Source organism: Pseudorca crassidens, chromosome 18, assembly GCF_039906515.1.
Source record: "Pseudorca crassidens isolate mPseCra1 chromosome 18, mPseCra1.hap1, whole genome shotgun sequence".
In the NCBI taxonomy this organism is placed as follows: Eukaryota; Metazoa; Chordata; class Mammalia; order Artiodactyla; family Delphinidae; genus Pseudorca; species Pseudorca crassidens.
In genome coordinates this window covers 2,542,604-2,563,417 of record NC_090313.1, presented here as the reverse complement: position 1 = coordinate 2,563,417, position 20,814 = coordinate 2,542,604, and the positions used below count along the sequence as shown (strand labels likewise).

At 46.9% G+C, this 20,814-nt stretch overlaps 1 long non-coding RNA gene across 1 annotated transcript in view; it reads left to right on the top strand.

Moving 5' to 3' along the window:
* Nucleotides 1–19,668, top strand: part of LOC137210976 (uncharacterized) — a 244,279-nt gene extending 224,611 nt beyond the window's left edge. The window contains exons 3-4 of the long non-coding RNA XR_010936832.1: nt 18,170–18,270; nt 19,560–19,668. This is a non-coding gene — a long non-coding RNA (uncharacterized lncRNA). The remainder of the gene's footprint in view (nt 1–18,169; nt 18,271–19,559) is intronic.
* Nucleotides 19,669–20,814: the final 1,146 nt, after the last annotated feature.

Genomic DNA, 20,814 nt, shown 5'->3' with positions numbered 1-20,814 from the left:
GTTCAGAAGAGCGTTTACTTTTCAAACCCTGCACGCCCCCAGCTCAGGCCAGCCGCTGGGACAGGTCAGGGGCAGGGGCCACGCTCCTGCGTTGTGAGCTGGGCCGGCAATGTCCCCAAGGGAGGCTTGGGGACAAATGGATTTGACGTCAAGCCTCGGCCCCAAACCTGGTTACCCAGGGCGCGCCCTGTAGGTGCGCGGAGCCCATTTCCCGGCAGGTAGGCCCAGGGGTAACCCTATGGCGTGCACCTCCCTCTCCCAAGAGCCGGGCCGGTGGCACTGACCCTCTGATGCCCACACAGCGCCAGCCAGGAAAACGAAAGTGCACAAACACACCCATGTGCATACAACATGAACACGCACTTAGATGCACACACACTTCACTTCCTGCATTTTATTACAAGAAACATGTCCTCGGGATCACTGAAAACCAACGTCTCCAGACCTTCGCAGGAGCCTGGCATTTTCCGTCCTCCTAAGGGTCCCCAGAGAGGCCGCGCTGGAGGCTCAGGTCGCCTCCAAGGTACGTAGGGTCCGAAGTCCTGCCCCGAGGAAGGTCAGCTGGTGGCGTTGTCACTGTGAGTCCTTCATCGCCAAGCACCTGCGCTGACGCCAGCGGTGGCCAAGCCGCCTCCTCCAGGAAGACGCGACCTTATCCACCTAAATGAAGAGGTAAACTGAAGCAAGTGCAGACAACCGAAAGTGAGTCTGTATGGAACTAGCACAGGAATTGGCAATTATGGAAATGCACATGCAGCCACCGCAGGTGAGGCCTTGAGGGTTTGGGGCAGAGTCCAAACGGCAAGTCCGGTGGCTTGAGGACGGGAGAGAGTCTTGGCGGACGGTCGCTGGTCAGGAGGTGGGTTTTGGTTTTCCGTAAATCGGGCGTTTGGGGAGCTCAGTCTCTCCCTTCTTAGGCCTCCTTTCCATGTGGGTGCAGGTGTGAGGTTTTTTATTTCACGTCCCTGGTTCCATTTTAAGCTAAACTCCTTTCGGGTTCTCTACCTCGAGGGCGCATTTGGGTCTGGGAGGCCCCGGGTTCTCTGCCCCTCATGCCCCGAGGCCAGGCTGGACCAGAGGAGGGAGCCACCAGCTCGCAGGCCCCAGTGCGCCCCCGTCCCGCCCAGGACCCTCCCCTGACAAGTTCCAGACGCGCCCGCCGCGGAGGAGGCTGCGGCCTTGCTCACGAGAGCTGTGACGTGGGCCTTGCAGCATCCTTCACAGCCCTGGAGCCCAGTGGGCAGGGCGGTGGGGGGATGGAGCCAGCCACCTGCAGACCCAGGAGTGCTGCAGGAGACCCAGCAGAGCTGCAGCCAAGGCGCAGTCCCCTGGCCTTTCTGTGACATTTACGCCCTGGGCAAGGACACGCTCTTTTCTCTCTGTTTCTCCAGTTAATCGGGTGACTTGAAAAGAAGCCAGATAAGTGCATTGTTTGCCTGACAGCAAACACCCTGATGACACTGTCTGGGGAGACGGGAGGGAAACACTCCTTTTCTGAGTGGTGGGGTCTTTAGGGAGGCCTTGTGTCACCCCGCGCTTCTAGGTTAATGACCACAGAAAACCTGGGAATGGGGAGCTATAATTTTTCTCCAGAAAGTACAGCTATTTTTACGCCCATGAAGGAGCTTCAAAGGACCCCGTTTTGCAGCTCAGTAGCATCCTAATTTTCCTAGAAGGGCTCTCTGTGCTCCTACTTGAAGGACACGTCCTGTGCATTTGATTAAGTTCGGCCAGCAAGTTATGAACTGGACTCATGAAATCCATTCCCACCTCGCAGTGGCCCATTGATCGTCAGTGAAGACGCAGGTGTGTCCCCTGGAGCGTTTGCGGGGCGCCTGCCTATGTGCGTGGCCTCCCTGGTGCGGCTCATTTCTGTCTGGGAAATCCTAAGCCGGCACTTGTTTACCAAACAGCACAGGGTTACCATCGACGTTACGGAAAGGAGCGCCCTTCAGGGAACTGGCTGGGCGGTCGTGTTTCAGCCCGTTATTATGAACCCATGTGAACCTCGTGGTGTTTAAAAAGGGAACCAGGGAAACAGTCAGTCTGCACTGAGAAACCAGAGAAGGGCTAGTGTTCCTGTTGAAATTTCCCATGAAGGACACACTGCTTTCATGGTGGTGACATCTCTCTGTTTCCTCTTGTTTTTAAACTGGAAAAGTGATTCCTTTTAGAGCCTGGTTCCGGAGCAGTTCTCCTGCTGGGCCAGACTGTCCTGGGGGTGGGGGGCTGACATGCCCCGAGCCTGCATCCACGGGTTCCCTCGCTTTGTCTCAGGAACGCCTGCCCTGAGAGTTTGTTGACGGATGGTCTTTGGCACAGTGTTCAAAATCTTCTGCCGCTCAGAGCGGGCGGGGAAAGGTATGTTCGAACCTTCGTGTCCCTCCCTTCTCGCCCTGTTTAGGTGCAGGCTGCCCAGGCGGGTCCTTACGGGAGGTGGAGAGGGTGCGGAGGCGCCAGAGCAGCAGCTGAAGGCTCGGAAGGGTGATGCCGAGCCAGAAGGACGTACCTTCCTGTCAAATCCTGGGTCCTCTGTGCGGGAGGGGCCTCGAGCTGGTGGGAGAGGAAGACCAGGGCTGTGAAGAAAGAGAGCATCCACTTTCCCGGTCTGCGGGGCAGCAGGGTGGCGCATCTTCATGCACACAAACACCGCTCCTTCAGGAAGCTCTCCGCTGTCTCTGTATCTTTAGTCCAACGTCTGTGATTATGCAAGTGGTGGCCGTGTCTCTGTGGACAGCTAGCTCCGTGAGGGGGCCGCGCTTTCCTTGTCGGGGGTCCCCCGGGAGAACACAGGACCGGCCCACAGCACCGCTCGGGGAAGCATGGCTCATGGTCAGTGTGGTTTGGCCCAGGTGCCACCTGGCCACGTTCCCCAAGGCCCAAGGCCAATGCCAGAATGTCCTGTGAGGATCCCACCCTGAATGTTTTGCAGGTCGAAGCAGGTGACTTATCAGGATGGTTTTGTTTGATCATTAAGGAAATCACCTCAGTAGGGATTTGTGGGGCTGTTTTCCAAACTGAAGGCAAAGCTATCCGCTAAACTCATTCCTTAGGTTACAGAAAGCTGGCATTTGGGAATGAGTGATACGGGTTAGGTGCAGAACCCCCCAGCTTCCCTTGGCGGGGAAATCATCACTGTCAGAAGCATGATAGCAACTGTCAAAAGTGCATGAAATCAGCTCTGCAGATGGTGAAACAGAAGTCACAGTTCCCTTTGTTCTGTGACAGGGTGAACATTTCAAATTTTTCATCAAAGAGGAAATGGAATTCCAACACTTCCACATCTAAATAAACGGGTCCCGTTCCCCCTCTCGCTTCTCACAACCAGCAGTGAGTTGTGTAGAGCAGATCAATCCTTCTGACCCAAGAGGACAAACTGGCGGACGGTGGTACCTCCTCACCAAATATGCTTTGTTTGGAGTAAAACCTGAAACCATGGGTTGGGCCAAAGGCGCATTTTCGGATGTGACCCCAGGCCCAGCCTCCGCGTTCCGGGCCTCGGCCCAGCTCCTGCACACAGTTGAGGGTCTCCTTGCAGAGAAGAGGCTCTCAAAGACCTGCTTCGTCTTCACCGCTCCCTCGTCCTGCGTCCCGGCCTGTGACAGACCCACCCTGGTGGCTGCGGCTCTGGGTCCCGCGCGCTCCCCTGCCCTCAGCGGTCCTGTCTGGGGAGCTGCCTGCGTCCCAGGTGGGAAGAGCGAGGGAGGAGCAGGACAGAGGACGCAGCGGGTCCCTCAGAAACTCCCCTTCTCGGGGCAGCCTTGCCTGAGTGTGTGGAGCCGTTTCATTGTCGTCAACTGGCTCTGAAGGTCCGGAGGGTGTGACTGTGTCAGGAGCTCGTAGAAACCCTGTTCTGGCGGTGGGATGGGGGGAGGCGTCTTCCCGCCTCTGCTCAGACTAAACGCCACGTGGAAGAGTGAGCAGGGCCCCAGTTCTTGGCGGGGTGAGGATGCGCCGGGGCGGACGGGCACGGCCCTGCTGTCCTCTCTCTCCGCTGACCGGCTGCCCCGTACGGGGAAGGATGGGCCCAAGGACTGGGATTGCTGGGTCGTATGGCAGCTCTATTTGTAGTTTTTTAAGGACCCTCCGGACTGTTCTCCATAGCGGCCAGCAGTGCGGGAGGGCTCCCTTTTCTCCACACCCTCTCCAGCATTTGTTACTTGTTGTCTTTTGGATAATAGCTGCTCTGACAGGTGTGAGGTGATAGCTCACTGTGGTTTTGATTTACATTTCCCTGATGACGAGTGACATTGAGCATCTTTTCAGCTACCCGTTGGCCATTAGTATGTCTTCTTTGGAAAAATGTCTGTTCAGGTCTTCTGCCCACTTTTTAATCAGATTGCTTGTTTTCTTGATATTGAGTTATATGAGTTCTTATGCTAAGTGAAGTAAGTCAGACAGAGAAAGACAAACCCTGTATGTTTTCACTTATATGTGGACTCTAAAAGACGAAACAGATGAACAAATATAACAAAACAGAAATACAGATACAGAGAACATTCTAGCGGTTGCCAGAGGGGTGGGGGGCTGAGGGGAAGGGTGAAATAGCTGAGGGGGATTAAGAGGTGGAAAATACTGGTTATAAAATAAGTAAGCCATGGGGATGTAATATATAGCACAGGAAAAATAGTCAATAATATAATAATAACTTTCTATGGTGCATAATCTGTAAAAATATTGAGTCAATCACTGTGCTGTACACCCGAAAGTCATATAATATTGTGAGTCAACTGTACTTCCGTTTTAAAAAAGACTATTGAAAAAGGGCAGCTTTGAAATTTACATACCCATATCCAGACAGGGTTTTTCCTCCAGCTGAAGGAGGTAAGGCATCAGTCACAGTGTACTTTTAATTCATGTAAGAAAGTAAGCTTGTCTGATATATTCCGTAGATCGTCATGTTATGGGATCCAGATAAATACACTGTGAGGTCCTGTGTACATTTTCCAAATAAATATGGTGGAAGAGCGGCTCCGTGTCGCACCTGTCTGGTCAGCCTTGAGTATAAACAAAGTCGCCATGCACATTTCTCTGGCTGTACGTGCCTTAGACTTTAATTCCAAATGCTTGAAACCCAACCAAAACTAACTTGAGCAAAACAGGGGCTGTCCTCAGGTGGTCGTCCTCTGCGTGCGTCTGTGTCCTGATCTTCTCTTCTTCTAAGGACGCTAGTCAGGCTAGATCAGGGCCACCCACGTGGCCTCATTTTAACTAAATCGCCTCTTTAAAAGTCCATCTGGGGCTTCCCTGGTGGCGCAGTGGTTGAGAGTCCACCCGCCGATGCCGGGGACACGGGTTTGTGCCCCGGTCTGGGAAAATCCCACATGCCGCGGAGTGGCTGGGCCCGTGAGCCGTGGCTGCTGAGCCTGCGTGTCCGGAGCCTGTGCTCCGCAACGGGAGAGGCCACAACAGTGAGAAGCCCGCGTACCGCAAAAAAAAAAAAAAAAAGCCCATCTGCAAATGCAGTCCTGTTCTGAGTCCTGGGGGGGTTAGAGCTTCAACACATCGACTTGGGGGGATAAAGTTCAGCCCATAGCAGCAGCCTTTCCGGTCCTTGTCCTGCACACATGAATGCAGGAAAAGGAATGCTCTTGTCCCCAAATGGGTGGCCAGGTGTATTTTGCAGTGAAGCTCAGAGCCAATACCATCAGGAATCTGAGTTCAGCCTCCTCGTGAGTTTAGTAGGTCTTTGTCAGCCAGGTTTTAGGAATGAGAGCAATACTTCCCAGTTTTAAATATCTAAAAATAACCTCTGTGTTATCGTTTTCTTTTTAGGTTTTCTATACATTTTTTCATAATTTAAAAGCATGCTAAGAAAGTAAAATTGTTGAATGCTTTTAAATCGAGAAACTGAAAAAATGAAACTGAAACTGAAAAACTGTGGAGGCCTGGTCGTTTAAAATCGACATGCGCCTTCCCGAGAGTGCTTTTCGTGGGTGTGTGCACGTGCTCCAGAGAGAATGCTGTCTCGGGTGGACCCCCCGCTTCTGGGTGGTGGGACGGGATCGCGGTGGCCTTGCTCTGACACACACCTGTCATCAACCTTCGGTGGATTTCGGGCATGGAAACCTTTCCCGCAGTTAAGGTGCACTGAGAGGATTAATCTGCTTCTTGTAATCTTGTCAGAAACGGGATACTGTAATCCAGCGGTTGGCTGAAGTCCAGCGGCATCCCGCTTGGCCGGGCCGGTGGAGGTGCCGTGCCTTGTCATCTGCTTTCCTGAGCCCTCTGTACCTGCCGCGGGGTGGACGGCAGGTGAGGGCGTGATCGATTCTGAGCCGCTCACAGGGCCTTGAAGTAGCTTCTGTTGTTGGCTGGCTGAGGCTGGCATATGTTGGGAGTGAAAGAAAACCCAGTCAGGATTCTGTTCTCCTAAAACCTGTTGGGCAGGCAGCCTCCGCCGCAGGATGAGGCGGTGCCTGGGGAGGCGGCCGCTACCTGGCGCGTCATCGCGACATGTCTTCACCTTAGACTGTCCCACCTCTGCCTCCAGACAGGTTCTGGGAGACGTCTGGTAAGCTTGAGTATGGGTACGTTCCCTACAAGGACTTAGGGCTCTGGGGATATTTATGAAGCAGAATTTCTGTTGACTTTGATCCTTTTGGGTGGTTAAGTGCTAATAAAATGAGACTAAGCTGGCTTAGATGTCTCCCAGCTGGTGTTCTGAGCCTGCCAACAACGGATGAGCGTCAGATATTAATCCCCCCCTGGTGTCCTTCCCACTCTGGGCGCTGTCACCCGAGCACCATGCCGGATGGGCGAGTGTGTGCTGAGGGTCTTCTCGCCTGGCCTTCCTCGTTGGTGACCTCATTTCCTCTTTGCCACCGGCCTCAATTCACAGAAGACCCGTAGACTCGGAGTTTTAGTAAGTGCCCAGGCTGGACAGGCTCCACGTGGTGGGACGGGATGGAGAACCACCCATCCTTTCCCGGAAGCATCCCCGGGAGCGGAGGGTGAGTCGAGCTGGGCCGTCCTGGGACTGCGCAGCTTTACCGTGACTCTCTCACAGAGCGTGGCGTTGGCTTTGTCTGCCAAGCAAGCTAATTAGCCATCAGTGTATGGACTTCTCTCCGAAGGAGGATAGTTTAGAACGTTTTCCTTAAAAGAGTCGCCAGGCTTGGGTTCCTGGGAAAACAGATTTTGGGACCAGGTTTTGCATGTGGGAAGTTTACTGGGAATTCTCCCGAAAACAGCCTCCGTGAGGGGTGGCGGGGCAGGGCTGGGTAGAGGGAGGAGCTGAGGTCAATGAGGCCCCAGCCAGCCCTAGGGTGGGGCTCTGGGCAACAAACGAAAACAAAGTTACGAACACGCTATTTCCAGAGGGCCTGTATCAGATAAACAGAGAGCACAGATAGGTAGGTAACCGTCTGTGTGCACGTCTGCGACACGTCCACTGGAAGCGTTTGCACGTGTTTACGAGCTGAACCACCCCGAGCACGAGTCGCTGATGTGACTCAGGCGCTCTCCTCTCCGCCTGCCGGCTCTGCTCTGTTCCACTTTCCTTACACAGATTTTCACGTCTAAACTGACGAAAGCCGGGGATTCTGCTAATTATACACACCACGTCCCGCACTCACACCCCTGGTGTTCGATGAGCATCACACAATAACAAAATAGCCAAAGAAGCCACAAAGAAAACATCGTCTCTAACAGGAAGTGGACATTCTGCCAGCCCTGCTTTGTCCACACGCTGACGAGTCAAGCCGGGGAGAGAGGGAACAGGCCTGGGAGCCTGTGATTCCCAAAATGCTCGCCCCTGCTGCCCCACCCAACCCCTGCCTGTGCTTAGCCGAGCCCCTGTTTGCAGCGCTTTGCTGCCCCAAACCTGTCACTCAGCCTTACTCAAAAGGCCACTCAAAATCCCGCATCCTCTAGGAAACTTACCCATTTGGTTAAAAGCTGTATTTTTGAACCAGGATTCTAGGTACAAGCTAACAGATTTAGCTATATCATTATACTTATATGTACAGTCTTCCAAATAAAAATGTACCCAGCTTCACACTGAGATCACTTGTTAAGTGTAAAGTTGCGTGACATGTCATTCTCTTGGGTAATTCCCAGCAGTTCAGAGGCACTTCTGCAGTGCTTCTCTCGTTGATCAGGAGCTCTGCTTTCGACGGAGTAAGTGGCAAGGGGAAATGATTAGGACGGTTTACAAAGACAGAGCAACTGCAAAAGAAGCAGTGTGCTTGAAAAAACGTTTGCCAGGACCTAAAACCAGGTAAGATACACGCTAACATCGGGACGAGGAGGTCTACGTGGCGTCAGGTCGGGAATGAGGGCAGTGGATGGGGAAACCCAGCTTGGGTAAAAGGTTATGGAGAAATGGACCAGAAGACATTCTGTTGTTATGTTGAGGAAGGGCCGTGACCTTCCACTGCGAGGGTCAGCCTCACCCCTCCCACACCCACCCAGCCTGTGATGCTGTGAGGCTCTGGGCCACAAGCAATGGAACCCGTGACCAGTGTGACCGGTGTGGACGGTGACCCCTGCATCACCATGAAGAGGAACGGGTATGCCCCTCACGCCTCACTCCTCCTAACCGGCTCCCGTAAGGCTTGCCACGTGCTACACCGACGCCACCTGAGCTCCCATGCCCACTGGCACACGGGAGTGGGAAGTATACACTAATTAACAGCTTACAGAGGTGAAGTCAGCATTCCCTGAATCCCTTCTGAGGAGGGCAGCCGTGAAGTCACTGCAGCAGCCTCTTTGAAAGCACCCACAACGTGTTGTAGGAGCTGCCGTGAGGCTCAAGGCTGTGACGAACTCTAAGCCTGTGGCCTCACGATGGATATTCAGTTTTCTCGTAAAATCCAGCACATACTGTAATTATTCCTCAGACCCTTTCAAAATGGACCTGCTGCCCTTCTGGGGTAACGGTACCATACGGAAAGGAGAGTATCCCAACATTTAGAGGAGTCAGGGTCAAAGCAGCACGGATATCCAGAGACACAAAGCATCGTCAGGGCCCCCGTCGGGGCAGGCACTGAATGGGGCCCGCCCGTCCCGCTCACCTTAGGACCACTGGGCCACAGACCTGCCCGACGGTAATTTGCCCAGTTCCTACGTGTACACCTGGACTGGATACACTCTGTAAAACTGGAACGGACGTAGGTGGTTTCCTAGCCTGTGGGGTGAGAGCTATCAGCGTGGAGAGGGTTGGGGGAAGCCTCAAACTCCCCGCATAAATTAGCCAATCAAAGACAGTATTGCTCTGCAGGACCTAAAGGATGTGAGGGTGTCTCCCCTTAACTCATCAGTGCGTCCTTACAAAACCTCGAGGGAGCCCGAGGGCCGCAGGCTCAGCTGAGCAGCTGTGTGCCCGGCATGGCAACCCCACCGGGAAAGGCTCCTGGGCGTCGGGAACTTTGGAGACAGACTCTGACCTGGAAAGAGCCCTGTCCACCCCCGACCAGAAGGAGGACCAGACGCAGCTCAGGTCTCCTGGGGTGGACACACGATGCCTCTGCAGCAGTCACTCTCTGCGCTCTGCCACGGGGGTCCCATGGGACATGGGCTGTCCAGGTCCTCCTCAGAACCCACACTGGTCCACCGTATCGAGGCCATCAGGCTGCAGGAGCCCGAACTGAAGGCCACACTGAGACACACGCTCTCCGGAGGATGGGAAATAAACCCCAGGAGCCGGCACTTCTAGGGCTGGGTTGTGCCCTCCAAAGGGAAGGATGTTTGGTTTGATTTAGCGTGAATGTGCATGAGGTCCCTGCCTCTGCAACGTGAGCAAGCAGGCAAGTTCCCGCGGATGGTGTCAAAACGCAGATTTTGGTCCGGGAGGGGCCCGAGGCTGTGTTTCCAGCAAGCTCGCGGGAGATGCTCGTGCTGCGGGAACCACGCCTTGAGCCCTCAGGCTCTGGGTCCCCGATGCGTGAAGTCTGAGGACCGTCGGTCCCTGAGGCCCTGCTGGGTCAGAGCCAGACACCGTCCTGGTTGCAGGGCGGAGCTGTCACTTGTCCTGGCCCAGCTGGGCTCCCGCTACAGGCAGCCCCCCTCCGGCTCCCCCCAGCCTCGGCCTGAGGCCGCCAGAGCCAGCGCACCTTCCTGGCAGCTTTCCAGAAGGAGACCCTGGGGCATGGGTTCATGTGTGGGCTGTTCATTCGGGAGGATGTTGAGGGGTTGCACACTGAGCCCTCTCTCTCCTAAGGTCTCCGCAGAGGAGACTCACCAGCCTCCCAATTAACAAATCAGAAGATGCTTTCCTTCACTAAATCTTTTCCTGGTCGGTCTCCATCCTGCCTCCCAAGTAGCCCCGAAGCCCACTCCTCTGAGCCTTCTCCACCACCGCCTGTTCTGGGTGTGGCCACCCAACTGGCCCCCGTGCCGCTCTCTGCCCGGTCCTCAGCCCATGGGCCCCCTCCGGAAAATGCACATTTACCGCCCTTCCCCGGGGAAGTGTCTGGTGGTTCCTCCTTATCCTTGGGTCAGACTCTAAGTCTTCTTTGTGGCTGAGGAGGCTGTGTCATCGGGGTCCCCTCCTCGAACCTCAGGTCACACCTCTCACCCTCTGCCCAGGAATCATCACTGACTGTGGGACCAAAATGGTGAACTTGTAAAGGTTAACAACCTATAGTATTAGGATGGGGATGACTGCCACGTGTAGATTTCCTACTAGGCAGCAGGCACGGAGCTGGGTGCTTGGGAAGTGAAGGTGGAAGGAATGGGCAGATAAATTAACAAATGTTTGTTGGAAGGACCTGTGACCTCTGATCAGAGTGCTCACATGTTGGGGCAGAAGCTTCGTTAAAGAGAGTCTGGCCAACGCCGCCAACCCTCTTGGCCTCCTGGGTCCCACCTCTTGGGCGGGCGGGGGGGACCCTACCCAGGGGCAGCAGAAGCCAACAGCAGCCGACTGCCCCCTCTGCTCGCACACCAAGTTCAGCCTTTTCCTGGAAAAAACGATTTTTCTCAGTACTATTTATCCTTGTCATATTCTGTTCGTTTAAAATTTATGTTCCTCAATCTTCATCTCACCTCTTCTAATGTTTTTTCACTTACATCTAGTGGGTTTTAGACTTTATCTTCCCTCTCCCTCATCTTTCTGAGTTTTTTATCTCAATGGTTTTTGGATTTAGCTTTTATTTAAATATCATCAGTCTTGTCTTATTTCCGATATTACTTCCTTTTAGAGGAGCAGAGCCCACATGGGGCGGCTGGCAAGGGCTCTGGCGATCAGACAGTTCAAACGCAAACCTTCTCCGCATGAAGTCCGTAAAGGTGTTATCCTGTGTTTTCTCCCAAATGAGAAAAAAAAAACCCTGTCACATGTAGGCTACTAACTTGTTGTTTTTGTATGTGAAGTGAGGTAGGGAGTCCACTTCTTGGTTTCTGTGGATGACCAGTGGGGCCATTCTTTCCTTGCTCATCTGCAAGGCCAGCACTGTCAGAAATCAGGTTTCCCATGCACGTGGACCTGTTTCTAGCATCTATACTGTGCTTCACTTGTTTGTCAGTCCTCAGGCCAGCACCACACGGTCCTGATTACTGAAACTACATAGCAAGTCTCTGTATCTGGTTTATGGTTTTCCCACTTTAAGCTGTTAATATGATAATTATAGCAATATGGGATTTAATGTTTTTTAATGCAAAAATAACCTTGAAGTCCTTCCCTGTGGACATGGATTTTATTTGATAATGATTTTGTTAGTATTTTTGCATTTGTGTATATGTGTGTTTTTGTTCTTGTGTAAGGTTGGCCTGTCGTCTTTTTTTGTATTATCTGTGATTCTGATAACTAGCCCAATAAAATGAGTTGAAGGAATGTTTATTCTTTCTACATTCTCTGGAAGGGTTGCGTGATGGAATTATACAGTGATTGGTAGAACTCATCTGTAAAACCATCCATATTTTCTTTGTAGATAGATTTTAGAATATTGATTGAAGGCATTTAAAGGTTTCAGGATCATTCAGTCCTATTGGGGTCAGTTTGGATAACTTGTTTTACGTAGGAATTTGTTATTTTCACATATTTTCCAGATTATTCGGCCCGGATGTGTTCTAGTACTCTTTGATATTTAAATTTTTGTTGTATATACATAGTTACTTACTTTTTCATTTATGCTATGTATATTTTATTTTCACTCGTTTTACCTTTATATTCTTCTGAGATTTGTTAACTTGATTAATCTTTTTCAAAGAACCAAGTTTTGGCTTTGTTTATCCTTTCTCCCATACCTTTATTTTCACCTGCATTACATTTTGTTCATTATTGTTTCCCTTCTTTTGCTTTGTTGAGTTTGTTCTGCTGTTCTTGCACGTTATTAATTTCCAGCCTTTTAAAATTTTCTAATATAATTTAAGACTATAAATTTGCCTCTTATCATGACCTTGGCTGCATCTCACAATTACTGATACCTAATATTTTTAATAGGTATTTTCTAACTTCCATAATGATTACTATTTTGATCCATGAGGCTTTTTTCTTCTTCCAGTTGTACTGAGCTATAATTGACATATAGCACTGTGTAAGTTTAAGGTGTACAGCGTAATGATTTGACATCATAAAATCATCACGAAGTCTTTGAAACTGTACTTTTTTACTTCACAAACGTATGAATTTGTTTAGAAAATCATTTGGTTATTGATTTTGAACTTAATATATTTGTTGGATCTAAAATGCTACACAAGAAGTATTCAAATTTCAGAAATGTTAAAATGTGGGAAAATGGCAACAGTAATTATAAGAAGTCCCTGATTGTTAGACACATCCTAATTTAGAGACACTAAAAACTGAAAAAGAAAATTGCGTTTTAGAAACTAAAATTTTGTTGCAGTCAGAAACTCTGTGTCTGTGTAATATCAACTTATTAAAATATGGTGCAATTTACTTTATTTCCTAGTATGTGGTCAGTATTTGTAAATGTTTCTTGAGAGTTTAAAAAAGTATTCAATTCTCTTTCTATTATGTTCCTATTATATGAGCCTCTTTCGTAGTGTTATTTAAGTATTTTATATCCTTACTGAATTTTGTCTATATGGTTTATTGATTATTTACAGAAGGATTTTAAAAATCTACTTCTGTCATGCTAGTTTTCTCAAAATTTCCTTATAATTCCATCTATTTTTGTTTTATATGTTTTGACTTTGTTATTAGGAACAAAAATGCTTAGAATTGTTATATTTTCCTGTTGAATTGAGCCCTTTATGCCTTTTATCAATATGTAGTAACCTTTTATTTTAATGTCTCTTGTAATGCCTTTGGCCCTAAATTATTTTTGTTTTCAACTTACACCAATATATTACTACCAGCGTTCTTTGGCTATTTGTTTAGAACATATTTTTCCTTTTTTGTTTTTGATTTGTACCTGTCTATGCTCTTATATTTTAGATGTATCTCTCATAACCAACATATAGCTGGGATTTTTAAATTCTGCATTATAATCTTAACTTTTTAATTAGAAAGTTTTATTCATTAGTGTTTATTACGATTAGTGATATACTGAAATTCCTTTCTACTATTTTATTTCATGCTTTCTATTTGTCCTACCTTTCTGAGGCTTCTTTTTTCTTTCTATTCTTACATCCTTTTAAATTAATTGAATTTTTTTCTTCCCTCCCATCTTATTCTCCAACTCAGTTTGGAAGTAAGACATTCTATTTCTATGATATTGTTGATTACCCTGAAATATTAATAATCCGTAAGCTATTTGACTTGACAAAGTCGAGAGCTAATATTTTACCCTCTTTAAAGATGATACAAGAAACTTAGAGTGCTTTTATTATAAATTATATGTTGCAGTTGTTCTCTTAATTCTATCTTGTTATTTTTAGTTACACAAATTATATGTTACTGTTTTCCACAGCTAATGTTTGTTTAGACTAACCCACATATTTACTATTTTCTTTGATAAACATTCTATGTATCTCAGAACTTTTTTTCTAGGATCCTTCTCTCTTCCTAGACTTCTCCTTATGAAAGTGCCTCTAATGAGGGTCAATCATGGGATTTTTGAAATATCTTTATTTCATCATCATTTTCAAAAAATACACTGAACTGATTTATCATTTCAAGTCAGCATTTATTTTTTCCCCTGGCATTTTAGATATTATGCCACTGACTTCTGGTTTCCCCTATTACTGTTGAGAAGTCAGCTGTATTTCTAAATCTTGTTTCCTTTTAGAGAATCTATTCTTTTCCTCCAATTTAAAAAGGTCTCTCTTTTTATTTGTATCCATCAGTGTCATTAGGATGTGTCTAAGTGTGAATTATTTTTAAATACCCTTCTTGGGGTTTATGGACATCCTAAATATGAAGAGTCGTGTCCTTTAAAAATATTAGGAAAATTTTAACCATTCTTTTTTCAAGTATTGTGTTTCTTCCATTCTGTTTTCCTTCTAGAATTCTGATTAGAAACGTATTCTGTTTTCTCATATTATGCCACACCTGTTAAAGGCTATTCTCTATTTCCCTTCTCTTTCCTTTCTCTCTTTGCTCCATTTTGGGTACATGTTTGACAATGAGGTCTATCTTCCAATCATAAATTCTCTCTTTAGCTGTATCTAGTCTGCCGTATAACTTTTCTATTAGAGTTTCTATTTTTAATTATTAGATCTTTCATTTTTTTAAAAGTTGGATCCTCAGGCCACCATTCTACATATAGTCCAGAAAGATTTTAGCTTTTGTTGTATACTTCACTCATTGCTAAATTCACTATCATCTGTGAAAAGCCCATTAGGAAAAATAAAATGGCTCTTTGATATCATGGACCTTTCCTTAAGCCTTGACTCTTGGACAGAAATTGGTTAGGGCACATGTCACATCAGCTCAACTACAAACCCGTATTTACTGATGTTTAAATCAAACTTGTGCACTAATACTCCTTTGAGTTGTGGCCAGTTTGTCAGATTAGGGAGGAATCCCAGTGGGAAAAAACAAAACTGTGCTATAGATCCTTGCTCATTTAGATGATTAATGACTGAATACTAGTTTAAGACGAGGTAGGTGACAGGATAGGAACATAAAAGTTCTCCTATGGGCTCTCATGTGATACCTGACGCCAACTGATGTGAAGCTATTTATGGTCTTTATACCACTTGGGATGAATATTCGTACACTTTACTGCAGAAATACTAATAGGCTTCGCTATGGTTTGCTCTCAGCATGTTAAATGAGATACAGTATTTGGTAGAATTTCCTTTCTAAAATATGAAAAGTTATTGATTCTGAAAAACAACTGGCCTTGGGGATTTTAGATAAGAGATTGTGGCCCCGTAATACGTATGCCATTGTGTTCTGGTAAGGATTAAATAACATAAGGTGTAGTTTTTCGCACACGGCTCGGTTTAGAGTAAACCCTCAATAAACCGTAATGCTGTGGCTGTTGTTACTGGATCATTTCAGGTACCCCTCTGATTGCCATGCTCCCTAGCGTGGCCCTGGGGACGAGGGGGCAGGAAATGTGGAGCTAGGCGTCTGAATACTTACGTGATGTCTTGCATTTCACGTATGTCAGAGTGCAAAGGACAGGAGCTTTTAGCAACTCATTAGGCACTGATGTAGGGCGGAGCCAGCAGGACTGAGAGCTTACATCTAAATTACTCAGCAGGGGAGGGAGAGGAATAGGAATGTAGAACAAGGTGCTTAAGAAATCAGATTAATTAATACAAACTTCTAGGGCCCTTCCCAGGTCCTTAGAAGGGGCTGTGCAAGAGGAAGGCCTGAAGTCTCTGCTTCAGTGGCTTCTTGGTGGACATGACCCCTGCCCCCCCGCCCCCGCCCCCGGATGCTGCTTTGAGCACCTGTGCAAACCGCCCTTTCTGAGCATCCCACTGGGTTGGGCCATGCAGAGTCTGCGCTTTGGCTGGTGGCCGCGCCTTTGCTGAGTCCCCAGAGAGTCTCAGCCGAAAGCACCAGAGGAGGTTTACGCAGCCCTGGGCCCTCAGCCCCCTTCACCTCCACTCAGTCTGGAAGGAATGGGTGTCTCTTCCAGGCAAAATCTAGCAGGCTAGAAATCCAGCTCTGGGACACACGCTGCTTTCTGAGCACACCTGTGGGCCCCCTCGCGGTTGATAATTAAGAATAGTCTTAATAAAGGAAGAGCGATGCCCTACGAGTGAGGAGGGAGTGGGCCGAGCCCAGAGGGGGGCCTCACTGATCAAGGCGAGAGTTTAGGCGCCTGAGGTCGGGGACCAGCCTGCATGCCCCGTGGTCCAGAATAAGCTGGAGTCTCAGGAGGGCGAGGGGGTCCCGCTGACCTGTTCACGGCTGATCCCCAGCCCCGCCCCAGGCCCGGCTCAGAGCAGACCTGACCCGATGTCTGCTGAGTGACAGAGTCGGAGGACTGAGCTCTGAGGAGGCAGGAAGGTGAGCAGAGCTGTGATTTGCAGGCTGAAGCCAGAGGGAGTTGGAGGGAAAATGGAGATGAGTCCTCCCTCCCTCGAAGAGAATGGGTGCTGCCAGGAGTGTGTGTGGAGTAGATCCCAAGCAGCTCACCTGAGGAAGGTAGGGAATCCCTCACCCCACCCCGCCCCCGGCAGCCGGCAGCCAGCAAGGGCGAGAACGCAGTCCTGAACCTGCCCCATCACTTCCAGACACTGCCCCCCAGGGCGAGGCCGTTCCCAGCCTGACCTGTTGCATCTCCGTCAGTGACAGAGGGGATGCAGCACCTGGAAAAGTTCGAACCGGTGTTAAAAGCAGCCGAGACAGTGCCAGGGAGAAGTAGCACTGATGGACCAGCCCTGGGCTTTCAAGAACAGGTCTAAAGTTGTGTAAGGCTTGAGTGTAATCGATGAAAAATCAACATGCAGTTCCTTACCTGGGGTAACAGGCTCTGCGACCACCACGAGTGACACAGTTAAATGTGAAGATTTTTTAAAGTGTCTATAGCAATTTGTATCCTTTTTAAAGTGAGAGGAAAAATTACTTTGTGAAGTAAGCACGTTAAATTATAGAAGCATAAAATGCAGTCTATTATTCAGCAACAAAACAAAAATATTAAACACATCTCAATAGGTGGGAAGAATATGATCTCTAAGAATTCAGACGTAGGGGGTGATATCTCCTTTCTATTGAATAAACGGTGAAGGAACTGAAATGATGTTTACACAAAATGTTTACACGGAAATAAGAACATTTAAATATGTGGTATAAAGCCATGAGAGAGGGATTACTTTCAAATCATTAAACTAGCAAACATGGAAAAATAGATACAAGTATGAGAGGCTGGATTAGACAAGCCCAGCAGAGCTACTGCTGGTCGCTGAGTAAATACAGGGACTATTTCCTGAGGAGACAGCCGTGAAAAGATCTTTCAGGGGCCCACTCTGGGGTTAGGTAAAAGGAAACTGCAGCTGCAGTGATGCACGCTGAACATGAGAGCTGTTCACCCTCCGCCGTAGGTGTTTCTTGACCCAGAGAAGCTAGAGGAAGGTCCGGCCGGTGCGCGCAGTGGCTCCGCAGCAAGGTCTGTGTCGAACTCACTGCCCACCTCCAAGGCGCGCGCCTTCAGTTGTTTCCTTTCTCCACTGCGCCCAAAGCGTTTCTTTCACAACTCCACGGTGATGCTCTCATTTCCTGGAGTAACGTCCACCGACCACATGCTATGGGCCGCTTTGCTGAGTGGGATCAGACACAGCATCTGGAACAAGAGAGAACATGGGTGACTTGGTATTTCATACATGGAGATAACCAGACAGGTGGAGCCCAAGGTGCCCACCGCCAGGCCCTGAAATTAAGCTGAGAGGAAAAAGGGCTTCCAGTTTGATTCTCTGTGTTCGGATTCTCAACATAAGGAATGACTTGACATGCTGGGTCCTGGGCCCCAAGTGCTTCATTTGGAGATGCTTCCTCACCATTTGGTTTTTAAAAAATTATATTGAATGTGATTGCTCTAATTGAAAAAATAAATGCATGCTGATTGGAGGAAAAGTGAATTTTTTAAGTAGAGATCATACTGTACGAGAAATTGTATATCCTGCATTTTCACTTAGCATTGCATCATGAGAATTTTCCCATATCATGAAAAACTTTTCTAAAATGATTTTTGAATATTATGCAGTGGTCCCTTATAAATGCATAGTTATTTAAGTTGACTTATTTGAAAATATTTTCTTCTTGATGAACATTTAGGTTTTTATTCTCCCAAGTTTGATGTAGAAAATTACAATTTAAGTCCTTGGTCAAAATCTTAGTGTTTATTTCTGATTCTTTTCTTAGGGGACAAAATCATGAAATACAGTTGCTGGCTTAAACGTTTACGAGGCACCTGAGACACTTTGAAAATCTGCACTCCAGAAATGGACACGCCCATCAATAAGGTATGGGAATGACTTCTGATTCCTAGCTACACTTGACAATCTGAGTATTGTTATTTCTTTTTAAATCTTTGCCCTTTTGACCACGAAACAATGGCATCTAGTTTTAAGATGTATTCTTTTGGTCATTAGTGAGGATAAAGAGTTTTCATATGGTGACTGGCTGTTTATTGGTCTGCCTTTCTGAATTGCCTGTTTGTATCCATAGTCTATTCTTCTTTGGAGATACTGGTTTTTCCTATTGATTTGCAAGTGCTTTTTACTTAGTGAGGTATTTAATAGACTTTTGGGTATTGTATATGTTCTAAATATTTCCCCCAATTTGTCATTCGCCTTTGTGCATTTTTTAACAGTGAAAGGATATGAAAAATTTAGGTTGTCAAATCCATCAAAATTTTCCTTAGTGTTTCTATTTTGATGCTATGTTTACAAAATCTGTCTTCGCGCCATATAGCTATGCATATAAAATGTCCCTTCTCTGGTTCTTTTCTGGCTTTGTTGTTGCAGTAACTCTGTAGTTTATTTAGATGCATGATGTGAGTACAAGTGTCAACATTTACTTTTTTATTACTAATAGTGAAGCAATTATTTTGGAAGATTTTATTTAATAATTCTTTCTCCACTGATTTAAAATGCACTCTTACATCACATTAAGGACTGAAACATAATTTGGTTCTATTTCTGCTTTTTTGTCTGTATCATTGGACTGTTTATCTCGTCTATGGCGGTTGTATGCTACTGGCATTAGTGTCGTCTTATGTACTGTGTTTTAATATGTAGCAGTGCTTCAACTCTTCTTTATTTTCCTCTTTAATGATCTTTATTTTCCTTGCCCACTTATACTTTCTTACGAACTTTAATATAATTTAGTTAAAATTTGCAAAACTATGTTGTTGGAATTTCTTTCAGTTTATTAAATAACTTGGGGGGGACTTGACAGTTTTATAATACCTGTTATGGCTTTCCTTGCTAGGAACATTATATGCTTCATATTTTATTTATATCTGCTCCCTCAGGAAATATTTGTTTGATAAAGATACATGTTTCATCGTATTTATTTTATTGTTTTTTATGTTGTATGGTTATTCTGAACAGTTTTTTTTATTATTGTCAATATATAGGAATTATATTAATTTTTGCATATGTGTTTTTCCACTAGCTGTCTAAGTAGATACTGAAGTTTACGTTACTTGGCAATTTACTATTATTTTTTGAGAGAGTGGTGGAGGAGAAAATCTTACTATGTGAAAATAATGATAATTTTGCCTCTTCCTAATTTCCCCAATTTCCAGACACTGGTGAATAATAGGAATGCAAGGGCCATCCCAGTTTGGGCCCGCGCAAAGCATCACTGAGACAGTACAGACTGTGGAGCCCCCATTTTGAATTCACACCCCTGGTGAGGTTTTGAAATAATACCGATGTTTGGTTCCCATTGATCACCATTTAATCTCCAAGTCAAGCATTTCTCATTCTCAGCATTTCCTTTTACATTTCTCTATCTCTAAAGAAATTATGTATTTTTACCTCTACCGGTTCGAAAAATATAAACTTAGGTTTTTATTCTTTCTTCAGTGGCTACCGTTAGTGTTTCTAAGACCTGAGTTCAATCTATTGTCCTCTAATTATCAATGTCAAAAATTAACTCTCAGCTCTGAAGGATGGGGAACTTATCTCTCCTCCCCGCCCCTGAAATAATTTCTAAACATTTTAATGGAATCTGGGATTTTTAAAGCCCGATGGTAATGATAATGAAGACGATAATTTATAATACTTTGTTTTCCAAGGATATTTTGATTTTTACTTTTAATTTCAGAATCGTATTTACAGTTGTGTAGATTTAATTCTGTGGTTATATCGGGAGGTCCCCATGCTGAGTTCTGTGTTCATGTCCCCATTGGGCTCCCTGTGTCGTACACACCTTGTTCAGGGAGACTGGGAAGGTGGTTTTCTTCCTGAATTCTTCGTACCTGAGAAATGGTCTTGCTGCTTTTTTGCACATGAAATCGACTTGCGTGGGGTGGGCCTCCTTAGCTTAGCCCTGTGCGCCCGCGGAATGCGGGGCCCATGTGTCCCTGTCCTTTGGGGCCACAGTGACGACGCTGAGGACAGCGTCCGCTTTGCTTATTTATCTGTATTTTTACCCTTAACACCTAAAAGTTTGTAGGATTATTTTTCTCTATGCTTGAAATGTAATCCACAAGTGCATGTGTGGGAGTATGTCTCTTTCCTTTATTTTTTCCCCAAATACTTCATAAGCTTTTGTGAAATTCAGTTCTCGGAAGGTGCACGCTTCATGTTTTTATCCTTCACGCACATAATGTTGTTTCTCTTTTAAAATCTGTTCGGTCTTTAATTTGCACTCAGGAAAGTGTCTCAAGCTTGCCTTCCAAACTGTGAATGAAGTTTCTGTTTTGTCAGTTGGGCTCGCTCTTGCTTTAATGAAGGTTTAAATTCTGCTTCACCTTGGTTTCTCTGTGACCCTCCCTATTCCCCACCCCCAACCCTTGCGTTCCTGCCTGATTCTTACCTGGGGCCGTTGATGGT